Here is a 13,232-nt window from a genome sequence, read left to right on the forward strand (position 1 = left end):
ATATATATATCAGAGATTTATTATTGATATATATATATATGTGTGTTGTCCCAAAAGATGTGCTCACTCTTTGACAGACGATTACTAATGTACTGGGGTTTTTTTTTTTTTTCGGACACGACCAACCCTTCACAATGGCAAATGCACAACTAACATTTGAGGGGAAAAAATTATATAAAAGTGCTACTGGAAGCACGAAAATGTTACGGAAGTGCAAAGACAATTTAACAGACAGTTTTGCGTGCATCAGAGATAAATTTGAAGCATACGGAACTGTTCAGAACGTTAGTAAGCAACGCTCTGGAAGACCACGAACATCCACCAGCCCCAATAGACACAACCAATTAATGGAAACCCTTTCCTGATCCCCAAAGAAATCCGTAAGACAATTGAGTCGTGAGATAAGGAATCCCAAAATCGACTGTTCATCGAGTGTTGAAATGAGCTCATTGGAAAAGTTACGTCCTTAATTACAACAGCGCCCCCCCCCTTATCCGCCATTTTAATAGCAATGGAATCGTTATTAGCTAGACGAAGGAGTGCGTACCGTGGGGAATTTGTGAGATTATTCCAGGACATATTTCCACTTGTTTTAAGGTTTTCCCAAATGTCTGTCTGACAAAATTCAAGAAATTCCAGTAGTGCTTGTGGACGTTCATCCAGAACATTTATCTGGAATCCAATCGGGATTCTTTTCAAACCAATTCTGCAAGATTCGATCATCAAAGTGACACTGGGGTAGTAATATACGAAGCCCAATATACCCATCATCACTACCCATCTGATAAGGGTACACTAGGCACATTCATCACAACCATATGTGCGTGACACGTTGGTCTTATATCGAGATAAATAGCGCATGACCTTGCAGGTGGGGTCCAGTTTGAATTTTCTTCAGATTTCTCCAGAATACATCTTGGTCATCTTCGTGGTGGTGGTGATGGTGATGGTGGTGGCGGCGGCGGAGGTGGCGGTGGAGGTGGCGGCGGGGGTGGCGGCGGCGGCGGTGGAGGTGGCGGCGGTGGCGGCGGCGGTGGCGGTGGCTGTGGCGGCGGAGGTGGCGGCGGTGGCGGAGGAGGTGGCGGCGGCGGTGGAGGTGGCGGCGGAGGTGGAGGCGGCGGCGGCGGCGGAGGCGGCGGCGGAGGCGGCGGAGGCGGCGGCGGAGGCGGCGGCGGAGGCGGCGGAGGCGGCGGCGGCGGAGGCGGCGGAGGCGGAGGCGGCGGAGGCGGCGGCGGAGGCGGAGGCGGCGGCGGAGGCGGAGGCGGAGGCGGCAGCGGCGGAGGCGGAGGCGGCAGCGGCGGAGGCGGAGGCGGCAGCGGCGGAGGCGGAGGCGGCAGCGGCAGCGGCGGAGGCGGAGGCGGCAGCGGCGGAGGCGGCGGCGGCGGAGGCGGCGGCGGCGGAGGCGGCGGAGGCGGAGGCGGCGGAGGCGGCGGAGGCGGAGGCGGCGGAGGCGGCGGAGGCGGCGGAGGAGGAGGAGGTGGCGGCGGCGGCGGTGGTGGCGGCGGAGGTGGTGGCGGCGGAGGTGGTGGCGGCGGAGGTGGTGGCGGTGATGGTAGTGGTCATTGTGGTCATCTTCGTGGTGGTGGTGTCAGTGATGATGTGTTGAAGATGGAAGAAATGACTTCATTGATGGCGGATGCATCTCTCTAGATCGACCGGCTTATCTCTGGAGACTTATTGGGTGTTAAGATGGATGAAATAGACGAGAAGACGATGGGATGAATGAAAAAGCAACGGGCTGATAATGAGTATGTGAATGGATATATAATGGGTGGATGGTGGTGAGGGGAGCGGGGAAGAGGGGACGGAAGTCTTAGGAAAGATCAGCTTGGTAGACTTGGTAGATGGGTTTGAATTTTATGCAATTCAATAAACTTGACTAAATAGAAAGGAATATTGTGGAAGCACACAGACACACACACAAATTCATGCACGCACGCAGATACACACGCGCACTAACAAATACACACAGGTGTGCACACAGATAGATGCACGGAGATACAAACATACATGAACACATATATACATATATATATATATATGTTTATATATACATATATATATATATATATATATATATATATATGCATATATTTTATATACGTATATATATATATATATATATATATATATATATATATATATATATATATATATATATACATATATACATACAATACATATATACATACATACATATATATATATATATATATATATATATATATATATATATATATATATATATATATATATATAAACATATGCGTAAATAATATGATATATATACATATCTACATATACGCATATATATATATATATATATATATATATATATATATATATATATATATATATATATATATACATATATATATATATATATATATATATATATATATATATATATATATATATATATATATATATATACAGATATCTCATATTATTTATGCATATATTTATACATGTGTGCATATGTAAATGCACATATATATATTTATGTATGTATGTGGATGGATGGATGTATGTATATATATGCATGTACATGGAAACCTAGCTTGTGTAGATATGTAAATAATGAACATAATATACACACTCACATATAACATTCTCTCTGTCTGTCTGTCTCTCTCTCTCACTATATATATATATATATATATATATATATAGGTATGTATATATGTGTATATATATATATACATATATATACCTGTTTGTATACATATTCATATATATTCATATGCAATGAAAATTATCTAACATCGATATTATGTAAATTTGAATACAGCATATACGTGTGTGTGTGTGTTTGTGTGTATGTGTGCTTGTGTGTGTGTGTGTGTGTGTGTGTGTGTGCGTGTGCGTGTGCGTGTGCGTGTGCGTGCGTGCGTGTTTTCTGTCTTTTCGCCATTAGCTATTATTTCTGTTGATATCAAATACCTAAGATGTACTCCGTTGTTTCCTTAGGTCTCCATACATATAAGGAAATGGGAAACTACCATCAACCGACATTACCGAAGGTGTTTAAAATCTAAAGATGTTTAAAATCTAAAAGCCAACAAGCAAGAGGAGACAACTCCAATAAAATTAGATGATCGAAATCGCCTGCAGTTTTTTTTTAATCAAATCCAATCTAGTTAGAAATAGAAAAAAAAACAAAAAATTGAAAGTTTTCCTCAGGCAACACTGTCCTAAATTCTTTGGTGAACCTACTTTTTAATGTTGATTCAAACTGTAATAAATATAATCTACTTTCCTTTACATCCAGCGTAAAATCTAAAATTGCGAAAGACTTCCTGATTCATATAAACAGACGCTACCCTCCTGACTATAAAAATTTCTTGAGAAAGACACAACATTAACTCTTTGCTTGTCCTGTATATCACATGGGGTACACAATACACAATTCCCTGGCATAATTCCATGCAGCATATATGATGCACATTCCCCCTTTTTTCAAATACTAGAGTCATTCGGGCCTTACGAAAGGAAAACATTATATTATTCGGGAAGTAGGAAAGAGAGGCTGTCTAAAAGCCTGAAAACATGGACGTTTAGGACAAACATATGGAAAGGCTTTCGATAAGCAAAGGGCTAAAATTGATTATCCTTGCCCATGAACATGGGAACAAAAACAAAGCCTAATATCGTTTACAACCACCCAACAGAATCGAAGGCATATATGCACACACAGGAACCCGTACACATATTCATTTGGCAAGCCCTGCAAGACACTTAGTTATGAGAGATGGGTCACCTGCATAGAAACACATAACTGTTACATGGAAGTCCATCGTATATATATATTAACGGCTGAAACGTAACAGACGTAAAAACAGGTACAAGAGTCGAAATGATCGACTAAACTGATAATGGTCGTGCTCCAGCATGACCACAGTGCTATGATGAAACCAGTAATAGAGTAGAATGAAAATGAATATCATTCATATGTGTGTGTGTATATGGTTGCTTCCCAACCACGTAATTCTAGGTTCAGTCCCAACTGCTTGACACCAAGGGGAAGTGTCTTTTACTATAGACTCGGGCCGATCAAAGCCTTATCAGTGGATTTGGTAGGCGGAAACTGAAAGAATCCTGTCGTAAAAATATCTAAATTTGTGTGTGTGTGTGTGTGTGTGTGTGTGTGTGTGTGTGTGTGTGTGTGTGTGTGTGTGTGTGTGTGTGTGTGTGTGTGTGTGTGTGTGTGTGTGTGTGTATCACTGTGCCTGTGTTTGGGCACTACTTGACAACCGGTGTTGAAGTGCTTATGTCCCCGTAACTTAGCGGTTCGACAAAGGATACTGATGGAATAAGATCCAGGCTTGATAGAAAAAATGATAAGAGCCGGGGTTGATGCAATCGACTAAAAGATTCTTTATGACTGTGCCCCAGCATGGCCGCAGTCAAATGCCTGAAACAAGTAGAATATAAAAGATAAAAGTTACATACAGACATACATACATACTTACATACGTATGTAACTATTATCCATGCATATATATATATACGCATCCAAAATATACAAGCACTTGCAAAGCGTTTGATATATTGTGGGCATATGAGAGTGTTTGTGTGTTGGGGTGGGGTGACAGGTCCACGTATTGATAATGATGACTACGAGTATGCCGAAAATGGTGATCAATAAGAAAAATCAGACAAACTGGCGGGTCATTAAAATATCGAATTTATTTATTATAAAAACAGTAACACATGTACTTATGATTATATATATATATATATATATATATATATATATATATATATATATATATATATATATATATATACGTACGTCTGGCTTATGTTTCTGTGTATGTATGGATCCTCTATATGTAACTATACGTATATGTACACAAAGATATATGTGCATATATATATATATATATATATATATATATATATATATATATATATATATATATATATATATGCATATATGTGTGTATGTGTGTGTGCATATGTGTGTGTGTGTCTGTGTGTGTATATAAATAATTGCCAACCCTGCCTCCATAAGAAACTGTACAAACTCACCAAGTCCGCAGTATCCATCAAGAGGAAAATTACCTATATAAATATACATAATGTTATATGCATAAAAAGGAGCACTCCGTCGGTTACAACGATGAGGGGTCCCAGCTGATACGATCAACGGAACAGCCCGCTCGTGAAATTAACGTGCAAGTGGCTGAGCACTCCACAGACATGTGTACCCCTAACGTAGTTCTCAAGGAGACTCAGCATGACACATAGCGTGACAAGGCCGGCCCTTTGAAATACAGGTACTACTCATTTTTGCCAGCTGAGTGGACAGGAGCAACATGAAATAAAGTGTCTTGCTCAAGGACAACGCGTCACCGGGAATTGAACTCACGACCTTACAATTGCGAGCCGAATGACCTAACCACTAAGCCACGTACCTTCACGTTATATGCATACACACATACACGCACACGCACGCACATACACACGCACACACACACGCACACACGCATATATGCATGTATGTATGTATGTATGTATGTATGTATGTGAAAGCGCGTCGCTTAGTGGTTAAGGCATTCGTTTCCTGGCGAGGTGCTGTGACCTTTTAGCAAAACAGTATATTTCCCGTCGCTACAGTTCACCTCGCTGCAGTCCCCTGAGCTGGCAAAAATTAGTTGTACCTGTAATTCAAAGGGCCAGCCTTGTCACCTTAGATGTCGCATTGAATCTCCCTGAGAAATACATTAAGAATACGCGTGTCTGTGGGGTGCTCAACCACTTGCACGTTAATTTCACTAGCTCACCTGGAACCCTCATTGTCGTAACTGGAGGAGTGCCAGTTTAAATATATATATATCTTTTATTTTCTGCAAGCAAAGTGCACAAAAAAGCTAGACGTTTGCATTATGCTATATATACAATAATAATAAAGGACGTTACCGTTTCTACGTTTACTAACCAAGGACGTTATATAGACCTCCTTGACTCAAGTTAGAGAAGGGGTGCGTATTATACACAAGGTTTAGGTTTTTCAGGGCACAGCCCTCTAAAAATCCCCTGCGTATTATACTCAAGGGCGGACTATACTCGAGGGTTTACGGTATATATATATAGGCTTTAAAAAGATTAGAGGTCTGGAGGAGGAAATAGCACAGAAGTCTTAGACATTTCAATTTAAGAAGGAATTTAATAAAAATGGTTTTAAAATATTATATAAAGAAAATATCACCGGTTTTGATGAATTTCAACTTTTCAAATATCAGTAAAAATTTATAAATACTTGAAGTAAAAACAGTTTATCTTCTGTCTGGGGGACAAGAATATGTTCTGATAAGACGAGGTTCATCGAAACCGAACAACTATCTCTACAGGAGGGTATAATGAATGTGTGTATCTGTGAGAGACAGAGGGAGAAAGAGGGAGAAAGGGAGAAAGTATGAGCGTGTGTGTCCTGGGATTGCATCCATATATCGGCACAGGAAGAAATTTCTGAAGTCCTCCTTGCAAATCGATTTGGAGTCGTCAAACATCAAACTTCAACCATCAGATTAGTTTTTAAGATGTCATCTAATATTTTCAAAGCAATTCGATCGTTGCTCAGTTCACTGTCCCCTGCACCTTGCCCTCCATCGGTCGATCGTAAACAAATACATTTGGTTTCAGTTACGCTGAAACACTTGGCTAAAGATATCTCAGGTTTCCTCTGGTTGAGTGAGTGCAACAAGCTCGGTGGTGGGTATGAGTTTACTTTGATGTAGTAGTAGTAGTAGTAGTAGTAGATTGACGGGTACTGGTTCACACATACATACGCTGGGTAGAGTATACGGGATGGATAGATAAGACAGACAGACAGACAGACAGACAGACAGACAGACAGACAGACAGACAGACAGACAGATAGGGGGAGAGGGAGAGAGAGCGACAGACAGATAACGATAGACAGAGAGTGGCAAACAGCGATAGACAGGTAGATAGATAGATAGATAGATAGATAGATAGATAGATAGATAGATAGATAGATAGATAGACAGACAGACAGACAGCCAGACAGACAGATAGATAGATAGATAGATAGATAGATAGATAGATAGATAGACAGACAGATAGATAGACAGGTAGATAGATAGATAGAGACAGACGGACAGATAGGGATAGATGTTGTTAAGCAGATATAATCAACAACAAGCAACAACAGCAACGATGAATGTAAAACAATATCACCAAAAGATATTAAAACAAAAGAAAAAAACAAATTAACAATGAGAAAGACAGCAGCAGTAGCAGCAGTAGCAGCAGCCAATTAAATTACTTTGTTCACGCCATCAAGTGAAGTCCGGTAGTGGTGGTGGTGGTGGTTCTTTTGGCATAAATGGTAGGCAGAGGATCGAAATACTTCAGCAATACCGACCTCTTTACTTTGAGAGAGAGAAAAGGGGGGGGGAGAGAGAGAAATGGGGTAGGAGGAAGAAAGGAAGGCAAGGAGAAAAAGAAGGAGAGAAAGCGAGACGGCGCGAGGGAGGGAGGGAGGGAGGGAGGGAAAAAAGAAGAGAGAAAATGAGAGAAACGAGGGAGGAAAGAAAACAAGGAGAGAGAGAGAGAAGGAAATGTATATTGGGTGGATGGGGAGGGGCACTTCTGAAGGTAGTGAGATGGATAGATAGATAGAGAGAGAGAGAGAGACAGACAGAGACAGAGACACAGAGAAAGAGAGAGACAGAGACAGAGATACACAGAGAGAGAGACAGACAGACAAACAGAGACAGACAGACATGGAGGGGGGAGATGTGGGGTTCATTGCTGAAGGTGGTAAGAGGGAGAAAGAGAAAGACAGAGAGGTGGGAATATTAAGTTGACCTCAGTACTTGACTCGTATTTATTTCAACGACCCTTGAAGGACGAAAGCAATGTTACTATTTGTCTTCTGTTCTAAAGAGGCGACCTGGTAGAAAGAATATCGTTAGCACACCAGATACCAGATCAAAATGCTGAGCGACGTTTCATCCGTTTTTTATGTTCTGAGTTCAAATTCCGCCGAGGTCGACTTTACGTTCTTTTCATCCTTTCAGAGTCGATAAATTAATTAGGTACCAGTTGAACACTGGAGTCAGAGTAATCGACAAGCCCACCCTCCCCCCGCAATTGCTGGCCTTCTGCCAAAATTTCAAACCATTCTTTGTCTTCTGTTCAAAATAGGTGAGCTGGAAGAATCGTTAGCACGCCGGTTAAAATGCTTAGCGGCATTTCATCCGTTTGTACGTTCTGAGTTCAAATTCCGCCGAGGTCGACTTTACGTTCTTTTCATCCTTTCGGAGTCGATAAATTAATTAGGTACCAGTTGAACACTGGGGTCAGAGTAATCGACAAGCCCACCCTCCCCCCGCAATTGCTGGCCTTCTGCCAAAATTTCAAACCATTCTTTGTCTTCTGTTCAAAATAGGTGAGCTGGAAGAATCGTTGGCACGCCGGTTAAAATGCTTAGCAGCATTTCATCCGTTTGTACGTTCTGAGTTCAAATTCCGCCGAGGTCGACTTTACGTTCTTTTCATCCTTTCGGAGTCGATAAATTAATTAGGTACCAGTTGAACACTGGAGTCAGAGTAATCGACAAGCCCACCCTCCCCACGAAATTGCTGGCCTTCTGCCAAGATTTCAAACAATTCTTTGTCTTCTGTTCAAAATAGGTGAGCTGGAAAAATCGTTAGCACGCCGGTTAAAATGCTTAGCGGCATTTCATCCGTTTTTACGCTCTGAGTTTACATTTCACCGTGGTCGACTTTGCCTTTCATCCTGCTGGGATTGATAAATTAATTATGTACCAATTGAACACTGGGGTCGATTAATCGACTAGCCCCGCCCCCACCCGAAATTCGTCTTCTATTCTTTTATAATTCTATTTACATCAAGAATGTTTTTGCTTTAACTTGGATCTTTTCTGTTTACCTGCCTCTTTCCAATTTCTTCTATTTTGTTCAAATTAATTTCATATTTGGTGTATTGATGTAGTTTTTTATGGTGATTATTGACATGAAATTCATTTTCGCTGTAGATCAAAAAAAAAAGAGTTAATCGCTTTTAAAGTTTGCAAATTTTGGGTAATTTTAACCAATCAAAAATCACAGACATATAGGTGCCTGTTTCCATGGTAACAAGCCAAGCTGTTATCAAACTGTTTACCCCTCTGTTGCTATCCTGTCCAGCCACGTGGTCATTTTTCGCTTATTAAATACTTAAAAGACATGAAGCATGAGGTGGCCGTGAGATGTGCTAAAAGTAACAGCTAAATAGGCCTTAAATCATGCACCATTTTTTTTTTTTTGCATAATCACATGAATCCTCGTGTGTAGAATACAAATTCACACAAATTTTCTGAAAATTCCCCAAAATTAAAAAGCTATGAGGGAGCTTAAAGCAGAATTCCGCCAATATTTCATTTGCTTACAGTTTGATATTAAAACACGTGCTACTATCGCAATGTTGGCAACACGTGCACTCACGTGCAAAATGACAGCTTCCAAATCCTGTTTTCTGACTTTTTTTTTTCCAAGTTACGCATCCCATGTTTTTCATATTTTTATTTTATTTATTATTTCCTTCTTTCTTTCTTTTTTTTTTTTCTTCAAGACAGGATAGCAAAGTAATGCTTCGAGAGGATTTGGCTGCTATTTCTAAAACGTAGAGGAATCTACGACCACGTAGAGGAATCCCATGAGCTGTGAGGAGGTTATTGTTATGGATGATGATGAATATGATGATGACGATGATGATGATGACGACGACGACGATGATGATGATGATGATGATGATGATGATGATGATTAACTTCGCATCAATACTGAATGGTCAGACCTATGACTCATCGACATTCCAGTCGTAAACATACGTCCTTTGGGGGGGGGGGGGTCGCGACATTGAGACATTTGTTGTTTTTTGTTTTGTTTTGCTTTAGTTTTTTTTTTCGCTTTTGTTTTTTTTTGCTTTTGTTTTTATTTTTTGCTCTTTTTTGTTTTTTTTGTTGTTGTTTTTTTTGTTTTTTGGGGTTTTTTTCTTTTTCTTTTTCGGGAGGGGATGGTTTGACCCAAAGATTCCAGCCGGACCCTTTCCAAATATAAATGGAAGAAACAGCAACAACAAAAACTACAAGTCATGAAAACAACAGCGGAGGCGGCGTTGGCGGCGTTGGCGGCGGCGTTGGCGGCGTTGGCGGCGGCGTTGGCAATAACATCAACATCATCAACAATACCTCTATCATTGAACTAACGAAGAAGTTTCCCCGTAGTCGCTCGAAACAACAGCTAAGTTTCCCTCAAATCACATCATCGTCTTAGAAACGGGCACTTTGGAAATTGTGGCCCTGGGTTGTTACTCATAGGAAAATGGCGGGATGGTCCAGCTAGAATGTCCGTGACAATATGTCCGCCAGATTCATGGCAGACTTGAAACTACGCAACAACAACAGCAACAACACAACCACCGACAACAACAACAACAACAATAACAACAACAACAGCAGCCTCAAGCAGGAGGCTTTTTACGTGGTTATTGGTCCTGCTAGAAATACCAACCAAGGCGGTGAGCTGGCAGAAACGTTAGCACGCCGGGCGAAATGCTTAGCGATATTTCGTCTGTCGCTACTTTTCTGAGTTCAAATTCCGCCGACGTCGACTTTGCCTTTCAACCTTTCGGAATCGATTAAATGAGTACCAGTTACGCACTGGAGTCGGTATAATCGACTTAATCCGTTTGTCTGTCTTTGTCTGTCCCCTCTGTGTGTAACCCCTTGTGGGCAGTAAAGAAATAAGAAATACCAACCACATCTTCCCCAAATCAGATACCTACCGTGTTAAAGTAAAAGAAAAGAAAAGGACGCGATAGATAGATATTATAATTGAAGAGACACCGCATCTGTATAATAAAACAGATGAGATGGTCACGGCAGGAATCGCTTTTGAATATAATTCTGTAAATCAGAGCTGACTTGGGGCTAAACACAACACAACAACAAAAACAGCAGCAGAAGCAGAAGGAACTACAACAATAACAGCAACATCAGAAACAGAGACAGCACATATAATGTAAAAGAGTCGGTTTAACTGCATTCTCTTCCTGTTCGATTGACCAGTTTCGGCAAGAAAGCAGACAGTTTGTCTAGATACGTCGCCATTGGAATATACAGCATTATTAGAGATCATAGCTGTGGGAATTGGTTTCTACCAACACCGAACTCACACCATACCAGACCACGACACACGCACACACACACATATAAATATATATATATATATATATTCGTACATATGTATATACGTACATATATATATATATATGTGTGTACGTATATACATATATACGAATATATATATACATACATATATATATATATATGATATGTATGTATAATTGTACTAGCACCCATACCATCTTTTATGTAATATAGGAACACCACAACACTGCATATATGCATATACCAGCACTATGCTACGTCACTTCATTTCATGGCAATACGAAAGCCGCAACCAACACATGTATATCAACATCATAGCATACCACCATACATGTATATGTGTGTGTGTGTATGTGTGTGTGTGCGTGCGTGCGTGCATGTGTATATATACCGATATATGTATGTATATATATAAATATACATATATATATATATATATATATATATATATATATATATATATATATATATATATATATATATATATATATACATATATATATATATACAAATGTACTATATATATATATATATATATATATATATATATATATATATATATATATACATATATATATATATACAAATGTACTATATATATATATATATATATATATATGTGTGTGTGTGTGTGTGTGTATGTATGTATGTATGTATGTATGTAAATATTAGAGGGAGAGATGAGGAAGAGAGAGCTGCGGGTTGCGTGGTAGTGCATACAAAGCGGAATAAAAAGTATTGAAAACAAGCAGTATGAAGTGATATAATAAATATTATTTAATTTAATTGAAACTGGAAGGTTTTTAGGGTCCACTTTTCCGAAGTGTAGAATGCGATTGGGTAAAAATGAAGTCAGTGTACAGCCTAACTTTGAATCGCTGGCTGATATCCGACTATACTAGATTGTCTTTCCTCGATGCCAGTGCAGCTCATCCTTTTCATTTCGTACTGTCGTTGGCACTCCGTCGCTTACGACGACGAGGGTTCCAGTTGATCCGATCAACGGAACAGCCTGCTCGTGAAATTAACGTGCAAGTGGATGAGCACTCCACAGACACGTGTACCCTTAACGTAGTTCTCGGGGATATTCAGCGTGACACAGTGTGACAAGGCTGACCCCTTTGAATTACAGGCACAACAGAAACAGGTAGTAAGAGTGAGAGAAAGTTGTGGTGAAAGAGTACAGCAGGGTTCGCCACCATCCCCTGCCGGAGCCTCGTGGAGCTTTATGTGTTTTTCGCTCAATAAACACTCACAACGCTCGGTCTGGGAATCGAAACCGCGATCCTATGACCGCGAGTCCGCTGCCCTAACCACTGGGCCATTGCGCCTCCACAATTTCGTACTGTAACCGCTGAAAAATTACAGATTATAATATGATCCATTTCGGTGTCGTGGAGACGCATGGCGTAGTGGTTAGGGTGTTACACTCATGATCCGAAGATTGTGGTTTCGGTTCCTGGACCGGGCGATGTGTTGTGTTCTTGACCAAAACACTTCATTTCACGTTGCTCCGGTTCACTCAGCTGGCAAAGTCGAGTAATCCTACGATAGACCGGCGACCCGTCCAGGGGGAATATATACACCACAGAATCCGAGAAATTGACCATATGAGCATATGGCTACGGACGGACTTTTATTTCTTTGGACTCCAGTACTTCACTACTCCACTGTTGATCAATTCCTTTGCTATGTGATTAGAGCTTGCTCATCGCGTTATACGTTTATATATCCAGTTTTACTTTTTTTTCTTACGTTTTGCTTAATTATTTGATGTAGTGATCCTCAGCCCTTTTTTTTTTTTTTTGCACCACGGACCGAAGGATCTCGTGGCTAGCAGAACACAATAAAGTGCGTAATATATAAGTCAATTAAAAGGGTAAATTGTAAAGAGCAAAGACCCCCTTCAGCCACACATGACCATGGGACTGCACCTAGAAAGTTACCCTCGAAAGCACATGTTCAGGCAAGCTTGTTTGTCGAAGACCAGCAGTCACTCATGCATACCATCCTCCCCTCTCCACGC

Source organism: Octopus bimaculoides, chromosome 14 (assembly GCF_046866305.1).
Source record: "Octopus bimaculoides isolate indiv1 chromosome 14, ASM4686630v1, whole genome shotgun sequence".
Classification (NCBI taxonomy): Eukaryota; Metazoa; Mollusca; class Cephalopoda; order Octopoda; family Octopodidae; genus Octopus; species Octopus bimaculoides.